The sequence below is a fragment of the Nyctereutes procyonoides genome, unplaced genomic scaffold (genome assembly GCF_905146905.1).
Source record: "Nyctereutes procyonoides isolate TBG_1078 unplaced genomic scaffold, NYPRO_anot_genome, whole genome shotgun sequence".
Taxonomy (NCBI): domain Eukaryota; kingdom Metazoa; phylum Chordata; class Mammalia; order Carnivora; family Canidae; genus Nyctereutes; species Nyctereutes procyonoides.
This window is the reverse complement of record NW_026575122.1, coordinates 1,790,124-1,803,427: the sequence shown is the minus strand read 5'-3', so window position 1 is coordinate 1,803,427 and position 13,304 is coordinate 1,790,124. Positions and strand designations below refer to the sequence as shown.

Sequence of the window (13,304 nt, the reverse complement as noted above, 5' to 3'; positions counted from 1 at the left end):
ATATGGTGCAAGGACTACCGTGGTGTATAGATCCATTTGTTTCCATGGTAAATAACCCCCGAGAATTATACTTTTGAGCAATTTTATTTCCTTTTTATATATACTTGCCCCTCTTTGTTTTAGATATCATGTCTCGATGTTTTTAAGACACCTATTATGCGCACACTCCAGATATTTGAGTGTGGTTCTCAACTGACACTGGAGTAAACTTCAATAGAAGTAATGCTTATGTTACAATTGACTGGATGCATATGAAATGTTTGTATTAATGTTGTTTCATCTTTCTGCAGAGATTTTTTTTTTTTTTAGATCTCTTTGTTGCAGCCTTTTTGGGAAGAAGGTGTTGTTTCATTTTTAACTTGCTTCTAATGGTTCAAATTATTAGTTAAATATGTTCTGAACACCCGACATGATTATATATATTTTGAAATGAAGGTATTCACTTTGTTGAAACAAAATGTAGTCAAATTGACAATATTTTTATAATAACTTGTAAGAAGCAACCACCTGTTTGTTGCTACAAAATAAAAAAAAATAATAAAGAAAATGCAAGATATCTCAATAATTAGAACAAAATAAGCAGTGGTCTGGATCTTTCCTTTTATGATTTGAAATAAGAAAAGAAAACTCATCTACCAACTTTACAAATCTTTGTTTTCAAAAGATAAAGTTCAGGGCTGTACCTAAACAGCTCCTAATTGCATTAAAATGGGCATTGTTTTCAAGTCATCTGATTTTAAATTCAATCTTCCTCTCAATGTGAAGACAGCATGACATAAAGTGAACAAAGTCTCTGTAAGAAATTAAAATGCATTCATTTACCCTGGGGGTTTAAGTAATTGTCATTTTCTATGACTGAGCAGAGCATTTGGTACCTAAAAATGCAAACATGAGGCATTCTCTTAATCTGAGGTAGCCTGTTAATCCGAAGATTTTGCATGTGATTCTGATGTCTTGATTCTTTCCAAATTGACAAAAATAAAATTAATACAGTGGCTTTTTCAGAGAAGGATATCCCTCCCCACATACACACGTACTCTATTGTAACCATGTTTAAAAAGAAAACTGTGTATTGTATTTCTGTTCTTAAATTTTTGGAGATACAAATAATAAAACAAAATATATCCAGTATACAGACTACAATATGTATAACATATATTTTATTGAAAAAAAAAAACTCAAACAGGTATATTAATGGTATAAAGATCATAGAATCAGAGACTAAATGGCTTGATTTCCTTCAGCTTCTCTTTATAAAACACATTTTAAGTTTTTACCATCTTAGTTGCTTTTCTATAATGAATGGCTCAGTGGCCAACAATAGCTTTAAAATAGAACCAAACAAGATAGACCCAAAGAAACCTGACTTTTTAAATTTTTAATATTTATTTTAGTAGTCTCCATACCCAGCTTGGAGCCCAGTGCAGGGCTTGAACTCCTGACCCTGAGATCAAGAACTGAGCTGAGATCAAGAGCCTGAGGCTTAACTGACTCAGCCACCTGGGTGCCCCGAGAAACTTGAGTTTGTATATAAAGGAGATGTAGGTTGTTAAAAATAATGTCAAACTTTACCAGTTTGCTTAATTTCTTAAAAAGCAGTAACATTATTGATCTTCCCTGTCAACCAAAAACACTTTAACTATGGAATATTGACACTATCCAAGATTCAGATAAATAATCAATTCTTCTTAGGGAATGGCAATACTGTGTTTTAGATAACGGCCGTAATAAAATTTGGTCAGTCAAAAACGCAGGTTAGTACCCTACTGTGTTAGAGAATTGAGAACAACTACTAAAATAACCTCTAAGGAAAAAAAAAATCTATTATTTTTCACCATTGTGAAAAATATTTCTGACAGTGTCATAAGATGTTTATTTTTTTAAGATGTTTAACAGAAAAGTATGATACTATTAATCCGATGGCTAGTGTATGAGACTAGCAAGTTTCCCTTCTTTTTTTTTTTAATTAATTAATTAATTAATTAATTTTTTAAAAGTTTCCCTTCTTTAATGAAACCATGGTGTACATTCAAAGCTTATTGCTTTATAAAAAGAAGCAGAGTATCTTCCCATTTAAGTCCACTGACCCTTGACTCAGTCCTACTGTCAAACATGTGTCCTCCTGGAACCTGGGTGTCATTCATTAGTAGGAAAGCAGCGACAGGCCACTGTATTAGTCACTGGTCCCTATGGCGAGCCAGGGCTGTTTCTGGAGATCCCATAGCAGACGATTCCTGGCCTCATAGAACTCAAGTTTCCTTTGGAATAAATGCATTTGCTTTAAAGAAAAGCAAAGCAACATAACACTCAGACAAACACTCGTGCTGGTGTTACAATTTCATACGTGGTAGAAAGGAGAACCTCTGACGCCAGATATTTAAGCAGCAAGCAGAATGAAGTGAGAAGGTACAGATAACAGGGTGAAGAGTGTTCTTGGATTTCTCCCCAAAAAACAATAACTATGAAGCAAGTACTTTATTATGAGGAACTGCATTAATCGAAAATCCTGCTACACCTCCTAGAACCCACAAAGAGGTCAGCGGGGAGTGGTTAGGCCACAAGAGCAATCTGTATTAATTGTTTTTAGCAATCTGGCTGCTAAATAGGAAAAAAAAAATGAAGCTAGAGAACATATTACACATTCTGTACTCAGCTTCAGGATCATTAGCAGCTATGTAGTTCATATATAATGAGGCTGGGTTATGGGACTATGATAAAGGAAAACACAAGATATTGTGGTTTAATTTATATTTTTGCTCATTATAACTCTGCAGAAGAATTAAACAGATGAAAGGTTTGCATTACTTGGGGAGAGAGAATAATTTAGATTATGAAAGTATACAGATTAACCTACCTATAAAAAGAGATGATGAGATATGAGTAAAAAATAAAGTAGCGGATTTTTCAGATGATTTCTATTTTATAAGTTGATCCTTTGAGAATATCGTTTTCTGATTCCAAAATTGGTCATTCCATTTGGTTGAACCTAACATATTACATTCATGTGCAACAATGCCTGATAAGGCAATGGCTCTTCTTCTAGACAATATTTGGAGCCAGATTTTTCTGTGTTGTTCCTATGAGCCTTTATCGCTCTATGTGGTTGGTTGGAAGTAGCACAAATCTAAGGCTTTGTATGAAGTGTAGAACACTGAATTTGTCAGACTATTTAAGGATAGAAAGTACTGGCAAAGCAGATATAGACTAACATCCTTTCTCCACTCTCTTCCTGCATGCCAACCAGCTCTGTGCAACTCAGACTAACATCTTGAACTCATTCATTAACTTCTACTGTATGTTGGTCTGTAAGTTAAACCAAGCAGATGTATTTTTTTGAGAATTAATTTGTAAAGAACTACATATTCTATTCACAAATATTCTAATAATATAGAAAGTAAACTGTGATATTTCCAGACAGTAAAGTAAAAACTGACCATTTTTTTTGAAAATTTTACCGATTTAAATGTCATAAAGATACAAATTCATCAAAGCCAAATTATCTGTCTCAAAGGTAATAGATTAAACAATAAATGTTAGTATTTAAGCATCCTTCTTTGCACAATTGGAAAAATACACATTGTGACCCTCTCTCAGGTATTTCTTCTAGCATTGCCACTTTGATATTTAAATATAAAAATATTGTTTTCTCTAAGTTGCTCTTCAGATCTGTCACTTTCTATATTAGATTTGAAGTTGGTTGATGAAGCACAAGAACGGTGTTCCGACCACCCAATGCAGCAAGCTCCTTCTCCGTGATCAACTTCAATCCACTACCACTCTCTTCAGTCAAAGGAGTGTTAGAGTCTAAAGGCAAATGAGTGCAAATTGCTATCAAGCTCTCTTTCCCAGGGGTTAGGTGGGTGATGGAGAACAGAATGTGGGTCAAGGGCAGAGAATAGGAAGTGAGAGATCCTAAAATTAGCCTGACTCACAGGAATCTATAGACTCCCGGGGAGAAGGTCAGTCAGTATTCAATATTGACTCACTATATTGGGAGCTTGATTTCATAAAAGAGGCCAGGACAGTAAGAGATACAGGAATAAGGTGATTTCCTACACGGCTCAGGCAACCAGTGGCCTTCCTGATGTCTTGAGGTTAAGCCCGTGTGAGACTTTTCCATCCCATGTGAGATTATTGCCAATAAAGGGATATCATCAAATAGACTGGGGCTCAGTGAATAAACACAGGGAAAGCACCACATATCTAAAGGGCTCAAGTAGCCAGAGAGAGAAAAATTAGTTTCATGTTGAGTGGAATAAATATGGGAAGAGACAGTCTACTTAAATTTAACACACACACGCACGTACTTAAGAGTAAACACATAAAAAATGTACAATAATACTTTCTGGATGGAAAAACATGATTTCCCAGACAAGCAATCCCGTGGGTGAATTGTAGAGAGAATTGCCACTGTGAAGCATCAAATTAATGGTCTAGAGAATCAAGTGCAAGGAATGTATCAAAATACAGACCAAAGATATAAAAGGATTGAAATCATGAGTGAAATCAGAAGCTTAAGAGTCTCATATCCTCGTTTGGTAGATAAATGAATCACTTATAGTTAAGAATAAAGTTTGACCAAATGCTCACAATTGCCCATTACTCAGCCACTGAACTTTGGCTTGACCAAACGTTAGCCATGCTTATCTTTTTCCCCAGACACCTAAACTCTGGCTTTTCCACATGTTTGAGCAAGAACTAAAGCGCTAAGATACACAAAATCCTTCCTTAATTGATTTACTGAGAATCTGCTGAGCATGGAAACATTATTCCCTGTTAAAGTGCCCACATTCTGCTGCCTGCTTACCCAACACTTTTGGCCTCCTCATCCACAAAGGTATTGCTGGCCTGCCTTCTCCTTCCTGTAAAAGAAAGACTTTTCTGCAGAGTCCAAGTTTGACTTCTTCCTTGTCAATTTGGATGCATTTTATTTCTTGTCGTTGTCTCATTACTGAGGCTAGGACTTCCGGTCCTATGTCAAACAACAGTGGTGAGAGTGGACACCCTGTCATATTCCTGACCTTAGGGGAAAGGCTCTCAGGTTTTCCCCACTGGGAACGATATTATCTAGGGTCTTTCATATATGGGCTATATGATGTAAAGGTATGTTCCTTCTACTCTACATTCTTGTGGGTTTTTAATCAAGAAAGGATGCTGTATTTTGTCAAATGCTTTTTTTCTGTATCTTTTGAAAAGATCATATGGTTCTTAGTCTTTGATTTATAATGTGGTATATCACATTGATTGATATTTGAATATTAAAACACCCCTGTATCCCAGTAATAAATCCCATTTAGTCCTGGTGAATAATCCTTTTAATGTATTGTTGGATTCTATTAGGTAGTATTTTGTTGAGAATTTTTGTGCCGATGTTCATCAGAAATATTGGTCTATAATTCTCCTTTTTAGTGGAGTCTTTGTTTGTTCCTTATAGTCAAGAGTTTCTTATGGTTCGACTCCCTCTTTGTGTTATCTTATTTTTCCTTCCCTTCCCCTATAGTCATGTTTTTTTTTTCTTTTGTTTCTTAAATTCCACATATGAATGAAATCATATGTGAAATTGTGGTACTTATCTTTCTCTGACTGACTTATTTTGCTCGCCATAATAACCTCTAGTTCCATCCATGTCATTTACAAATGGCAAGATCTCATTCTTTTTTATTGCTTTTTGATTCATTCTTTTTGATTCCATTATAGATAGATTAGATAGATAGGTATCTCACATCTTTTTTATCCATTCCTCTGTTGATGGACATCTGGGCTCTTTCCATAGTTTGATTATTGTGGACATTGCTGCTATAAATATTGGGGTGTATGAACCCCTTCAAATTACTATTTTTTTATCTTTGGATAAATATCTAATAGTGCAATTGTTGGGTCTCAGGGTAGTTCTATTTTTATCTTTTTGAGGAACCTTCATATTGTTTTCCAGTGGCTGGTATTATTTATTTAAATTTTTGGAAGAATTCCCCAAGGAAGCCATTCAGCCATAGATTCTTGTTTGTTGGGAGATTTTTTTTTTTTATTACTGATGCAATGTCTTTTCCAGTTATGAGTCTGTTCACATTTTCTATTCCTTCCTGCAACAAAGACCGTAAGATACCTAGGAATAAACCTATCCAAACAGGTGTGCTATGAAAACTATAGGGCACTTATGAAAGAAATTGAGAAAGAGATGAAGAAATAGAATAACATTCTGTACTTATGGATTGGAAGAACAAATATTGTTAAAATGTATATCCTACTCAAAGCATCTACACATTCAATATAATCTCCATCAAAAAAAATCAGCATTTTTCACGGAGCTGGAACAAACAATTCTAACATTTGTGTGGAAGCAGGAAAGACTCTGAATAGCCAAAGTAATGTTGAAAAAGAAGACCAAAGCTGGAGGCATCATAATTCCAGAATTCAAGCTGTATTAAAAAGCTTCAATCATCAAGACAATATGGTACTGGTACAAAAATAGACACATGGATCAATGGAACAGAATAGATAACTCAGAAAGGGACCCTCAATTCTATGGTCACCAATCTTCAACAAAGCAGGAAAGAATATCCAATAGAAAAAAAAAAAAAAGACAGTCTTTTCAACAAATGGTGTTGGGAAAATTGGGCCGCAACATGCAAAAGAATGAAACTGGAACATTTTCTTACAGCATACACAAAAATAAACTCAAAATGGATGAAAGGCCTAAATGTCAGATTAAAAACATCAGAATCCTAGAGGAGAACACAGGCAGCAGCCTCTGTGACCTGTGCCGAAGCAAATTCCTGCAAGCATGTCTCTAAGGGCAAAGGAAACAAAATATGGATGGAGAGATGGGGTAATTGGGATTTCATCAAGATAAAAAGCTTCTGCACAGCAAAGGGAACAATCAACAAAATTAAAAGCCATGTTATGGAATGGGAGAAGATATTTGCAAATGACACATCATATTAAAGGGCTAGTATCCAAGATCGATAAAGAACTCTTCAAACTCAATACCCAAAAGACTAAAAATCCAGTTAAGAAATGGGCCAAAGACATGAACAGACATTTCTCCACGGAAGACATACAAATGGCCAACAGACACATGAAAAAAAAAATCTCAACATCACTAATAATTAAGGAAATACAAATCAAAACTGCACTGAGATACCACCTCACACCAGTCAGATGGCTAAAATTAACAACTCAGGATACAACAGATGTTGGCAAGGATGCAGAGAAGGAAGAATCCTTACACACTATTGGTGGAATGCAAGCTCATGCAGCCATTTTGGCAGAGTATGGAGGTTCCTCAAAAGGTTAAAGATAGAACTACACTATGACCTAGCAATTGCACTACTATTTACCTGAAGGATACAAAAATAATGTTTCAAAGGGACACCTGCACCCCTATATTTATAACAGCAGTGTCCACAAGAGCAAACCATGGAAAGAACCCAGATGTCCATCACCAGATGAATGGATGCATGGAGCCTGCTTCTCCAAGGACTATTTCCTTCCAATATCTCTACAAATTGCAAAATACTTTGTAGAGCATTGGTCTCATATTTAACTGTAACTACAATCTATCCCATTCTCTGTAAACACAATCTTTATGTGTATGCATGAATGTGCAGGGGTGTGTGTATTTTTCCCCTATCTTCATATGGTATTATCAAATTACATTATAAAATCACTTAAGAAGTGTGTATTGTGATTAGCTTAGGAATAGTAAGTGCTTATATAAATTACATATTACTAAAATTTCTAGAAATAAAAAAAATAAAAAATAACCTTTTAACAAACTTAATGTTTTAAAAATACCATTTCTTCAATAAATGGTACTGGGAACACCATAGAACTACATGCAAAAGAATGAAACTGGATCACCTTTTAACATCATATACAAAAAATGAACTCAAAATGGATTAAACTTCTGAAACCATGAAACCTGAAAATCCTAGAAGACAACATTGGCAGTAATTTCTCTGACATTGGCCATAGCAACACTTTCTAGATATGTCTTCTAAGACATAGAAAACAGAGGCAAAAATAATCTATTGAGACTACATCAAAATAAAACGTTTGCATAGTGAAGGAAACCATCAACAAAAAGGTGATCTACTGAATAGGAGAAGATAATTGCAAATGACTTATCTAATAGAGGGCTAATATCCAAAATAGATAAACAACGTATACAGCTCAACACCAAACACACACACACACACACACACACACACACACACACACACACAAACAAGCAGTCTGATTTTAAAAAAATGGGCAAAGGACATGAATAGACATTTTTTCCAAAGAAGACATACAGATGGCCATAAATATATAAGGAATGCTCAACATCACTCATCATCAAGGAAATGTAAATCAAAACCACAATGAGATGTCACCTCATACCTGTCAGTACAGCTAAAATAAGGCAAGAAACAACAAGTGTTCATGAGGATGTAGACGAAAAAGAACCCTTGTACACTGTTGGCAAGAATGTAAATTGCTAACATCACTGTGGAAAACAGTATGGACATTCCTAAAAAAAATAAAAATAAAAGTACCATATGATCCAATAATTTCACAAAGGTATTTGCCCAAAGTATACAAAATATCAGTTCAGGACCCTGGGTGGCTCAGAGGTTAAGTGTCTGCCTTCAGTCCAGGGTGTGATCCCGGAGACCGGTATTGAGTCCTGCATTGGGCTCCCTGCATAGAGCCTGCTTCTCCCTCTGCCTCTGCCTGTGTCTCTGCCTCTCAATCTGTGTCTCTCATGAACAAATAAATAAAATCTTTAAAAAAAATAAAACAAAACATCAGTTCAAAGAGATGGATGCACCCTTATATTTACTGCAGCATTATCTACAAGAGCCAAGATATGTAAGCAACCTATGTTCATGATCTAGAAGATGTTATACTAAGTGAAATGAGTCAGACTGAGTAAGAAAAATACTATATGATTTCACTTACTATGGAATCTAAAGAATGAAGTAAACAAAAAGCAGAAACAGATCTAAAAATACAGAAAACAAACCAATGGTTCCCAGAGGACTGGGAGGTAATGGGCTGGACAAAATGGGTAAAGGGAAGTGGGAAGTACAGGCTTCCAGTTATGGAATAAACAAGTCATGGGAATGAGAGATACAACATATGGAATATAGTCGGTAGTAACTTAATAGTGATGTTTGGGACACATGGTAGGTACACTTCTGGGGAACCTAACGTCATGTATAAAGAAGTTGAATCACTATGTTGTACACCTGAAAATAATGTAACATTGTAGGTCAACTATACTGTTTTTTTTGTAGGTCAACTATACTTAAAAAAAAGTATTAAAAATATAATAACCCAAATCCTTTAAAAATTCAATTAGCATAAGTTAAATAAACTTTTGTAAAAGAAACTAGTTTAATATGTTTTTTTAGTAAAAAAAAAAAAAAAAAAAAACTGGGACACCTGGGTGGCTCAGCTGTTGAGCATCTGCCTTTGGTTCAGGGCGTGATCCCAGGGTCCTGGGATTGAGTTCCATATCGGGCTCCCCATGGGGAGCCTGCTTCTCCCTCTGCCTATGCCTCTGCCTCTCTCTCTCTCTCTCTGTCTCTCATGAATAAATAAATAAAACCTTAAAAAAGTGTAATAAAAAAACTGTATCTTCAGAGTTATCAGCATTACATATAATGTAAGCATACATTTATACTCTATTGGAACATATTTGTCCTAAATTTAAATAGGATATTGATTCAATAAGTTAGCATTACATCTACTAGAGAAATTTAAATTTATGTACTGTTTGCCTCTAATTTTTATGATTCACACTAATTTTGTAGTTTCATTTTTATATATTTGGGTCTGTTAATAAACATGTTCATTTTTGCAACTTAAAAAGCTACATATAAAAAATTGAAATGGGTATAAAAAGTATAAAATATATATTTATAAATCCTCTTAATCTGCAAAATGCTAATGCATAACAGTTCAAAATTATCTACTTCATAGTTTTCTATATAAAATAAAAATCACTGTAATTTAAAATGATAGTCTCTATATAAGTAATACTCTAGTAGGAAAAAATAATGATATAAGCAACTTGATATGCAAGGTATGCAAGATATGACTTTGTTAAAAAACATAGTTTTACTCTAAAATAAAATTACTGTTACAAAAATGCATAAGACCAAATGGTATATGAATACAAAAAAATTATAAAAGGATCCCTGAAACTATTTCCATGGTCAGGGCTCACTAATATTTGAAAGGTTTATTATATAAAAAATTAAAATGAGTATTAAATATTATACAGATGTAAAACTAAAATTTTGTTTCTCTTTTAAAAATTACAAATTTTTCTTGGATTAGTTGTCTTTCCTTAACCAGAAATTGTGATAATAAGGTTTTCTTTGTCTTCTGGGTAATCTCCTATGGCAAACATTCTGTGTTTTATCAGAATATGTTTCTGTGCTTTATGTTGACTTTATTGTTATATCTTGATTATAAAAGTCACTCAGTTTTCTTACTGTCATATTGAAAACTCATAGCTCAATTATGGATGCTTACAAGAAAGACATTTAGTTCTAAGTAATAAAGAAAGATTGACAATAAAATGTTGATGAATATATTGGGCAAGTGCAATAAAATTAAATATAGGAGTGATAATATTACTATCAGATTAGGTGAAATCTGTGCAAAAAAGCAGTAAGTAGAATATGGTATCATAAAATAAAGTGATAAGCATAATTTATTAATGTATAGATCATAAATAAATCTATATATTTAAAAAATAGAGTAGCAAGCACACATAGCAAAAACTCCCCAAAATACTAGAAGGAATGATTAAAAAGAATTATAATGGAAGTAGTCATCAATATACCTTCCTTAAAATTGAACTTGTAAGTTGACATAACTAGTGGTTTTCCGGGTGTATGTGTACTGTTTTGTTTGGTGCTCTGTACTGAATTGTGTCCTCCCAAAATGCATATGATGAAGTCCTATCCCCTAGCTGGATGGCATTTGGAGATGGGCCTTTGGGGGCAGTTGGTCATGAAGGTGGAGCCTACGTGAGGGGATCGGTGCCCTAATAAGAAGAAACCCTAGAGAGATCCCTTTCTGATTTCGCCATGAGAAAAGATATCTACAAGCAGGAACACAGCCCTCTTCAGAATCCAGTCTGCCGGCACCATGATGTAGGACTTCCCAGCCTCCAGAATTCTTGAAATGTCAACTGTTTAATCCATCTAGTCTATAGTATTTTATTAGAGTGGCCTGAGCTGAATGAGTCATTTTATATCGTTTTGCTGTATGAAAGTACTCCCCCACTAATATTTTATGTTCAAATTCACTACTAATTAAGGGAATGCAAATGAGATTAATAATGAACTATTACAGCATGCTCACCAGAATGGAAACGTTAAAAAGAATGGTGATATTTTTGCTGCCAGAGATGAAGACAAAAGTTAACTCACATGTTTTGCAGTTAGAAATTAGAAACACCTTAAGATTTTTTTTTTTTTTTTGCAAAGCAACCTACAACATCTATTATCATTTATCATTTGAAATGCATGCACATGTTGACCCATCACTTCCACTTCTTGGAATCTTTCTTAGAAATAAAAACATAACAATCAGCTGCAGAATTGGTCGTCATGGAGAAAATAATGGAAGCAATAAACAATCATTCTTAAGAGGAAAACTGTGATTAAATTGTGGTACATCAAGGTAATGCAGCATTTTGATGGTTTCTTTGTTTCTTCCATTCATACTAGTATTTTTTTTTGCAGTGCTATATATCAAACTACTCTACTTCTATAATACAATGGTCAGTAAAGATTTCTGTCATCTAGTGTGTGTGTGTGTGTGTGTGTGTGTGTGTGTGAGAGAGAGAGAGAGGGAGAGAGAAAGAGAGAGAATCCGAATAAACACGTAGCTTACTACTGCAGTAGATACAGAGAAATGCTGTGAAGGAAAAATAAAAATACGAAGGAAATGGAATATAGTATCATGGGTCAGTTCACAAATTAAGTATGATTGAGTCAGGAAAGAACACACTCGGATGATGTACAGATCTGAGGAATTGAGGCAGTCCGCCATTTTTCTTCTAGTGATTTGTCTTATCTTCCAAATGGATTTCGTCTCTTACTTCTAGTTGGCCTCTGACCATTTCAAGTAGTAAAACTAATCCTATGTCCAGTTTTTCATTTACTTTCCAAAGATATTCAGCTACTTATGAGTTTCTTGTAAATAACCCGCTATATTAAGAGTGCCTCATTTCTTGAAATAAGAAGCCGGAAAGGGAAATGGTATTTATGGATGTGTACAATTAGCCAGGCACTGTGCTGAGTGTTCTAGGAGCTCTCCTTTTATCCATCTCCAAATATGGGAGAGATTACTAGTCTTAAGTTTAAAAGAGAAATTTGAGATCAAGAAATACAAATATTCAAGTCTGGGAATTGGTAGGATAGTTGTAGACATGGATTTTTAAAGATCAATATGTAAGGGTCTGGAACAAACTTTTACCTTTACTTCTCACCCCAGATGTGTTTGCTTTATGAATAATACAGGGACAAACAAGCTCTGTTGTTCCTATTAAGTAAGGTTAGTCATTTTAGCTATACTCAAGGCATCCAAAAAATTAACATCTGGCAAAAATGTAATCAATAATTCCAAAGACACACCTGAGAAATACTCCTACAGGGTAGGGGAATACTATAATCTCTTTCTGAAGTTCATGAGAAGAAACATATATACATCGTCATCACATGTTCGTAGATTATTATGTCTATCAGTGATAGCTGAGTTTAGTTAAAAAGAATTATTAAATTAGTTAAGAACCTATATCAGATTCATAAATACAAAAGGTTGAGATTGTAGAAAATCCCTTGATGAGAAGACAAACAAACAAAAAAAAGAGGTATTTGGGGACCATAAAGAATGGATAACCATGACCATCTATGAGGTGATCTTGTTAGAAAGTGCTATCGAGGGGACACCTGGGTGGCTCAGTGGTTGGGCATCTGCCTTTGGCTCAGGGCATGACCCCTGGGGTCCTGGGATCGAGTCCCGCATTGGGCTCCCTGCATGGAGCCTGCTTCTCCCTCTGCCTGTGTCTCTGCCTCTCTCTGTGAGTCTCTCAGGAATAAATAAATAAAATCTTAAGAAAAAAAAAGTGCTATTTGAGGATTGCAGAGTAGAGTGAATGGGTCATGTCACAATGAGCAAAGAAGGGCACATGCTTGGGACTTGGTCAACTACAAGATGCTGCTTCTAATTATTGCCCCACCACCTCTTCTTATATTTCAGAGCAAATACTTCAATACTTCAATCAAATACTTCAATCT

General features: G+C 34.8%; 1 protein-coding gene across 3 annotated transcripts in view; it reads right to left on the bottom strand.

Moving 5' to 3' along the window:
- SPOCK3 (SPARC (osteonectin), cwcv and kazal like domains proteoglycan 3) overlaps positions 1 to 13,304 on the bottom strand; it is a 409,070-nt gene that overhangs the window by 20,181 nt on the left and 375,585 nt on the right. The window lies entirely within an intron of this gene.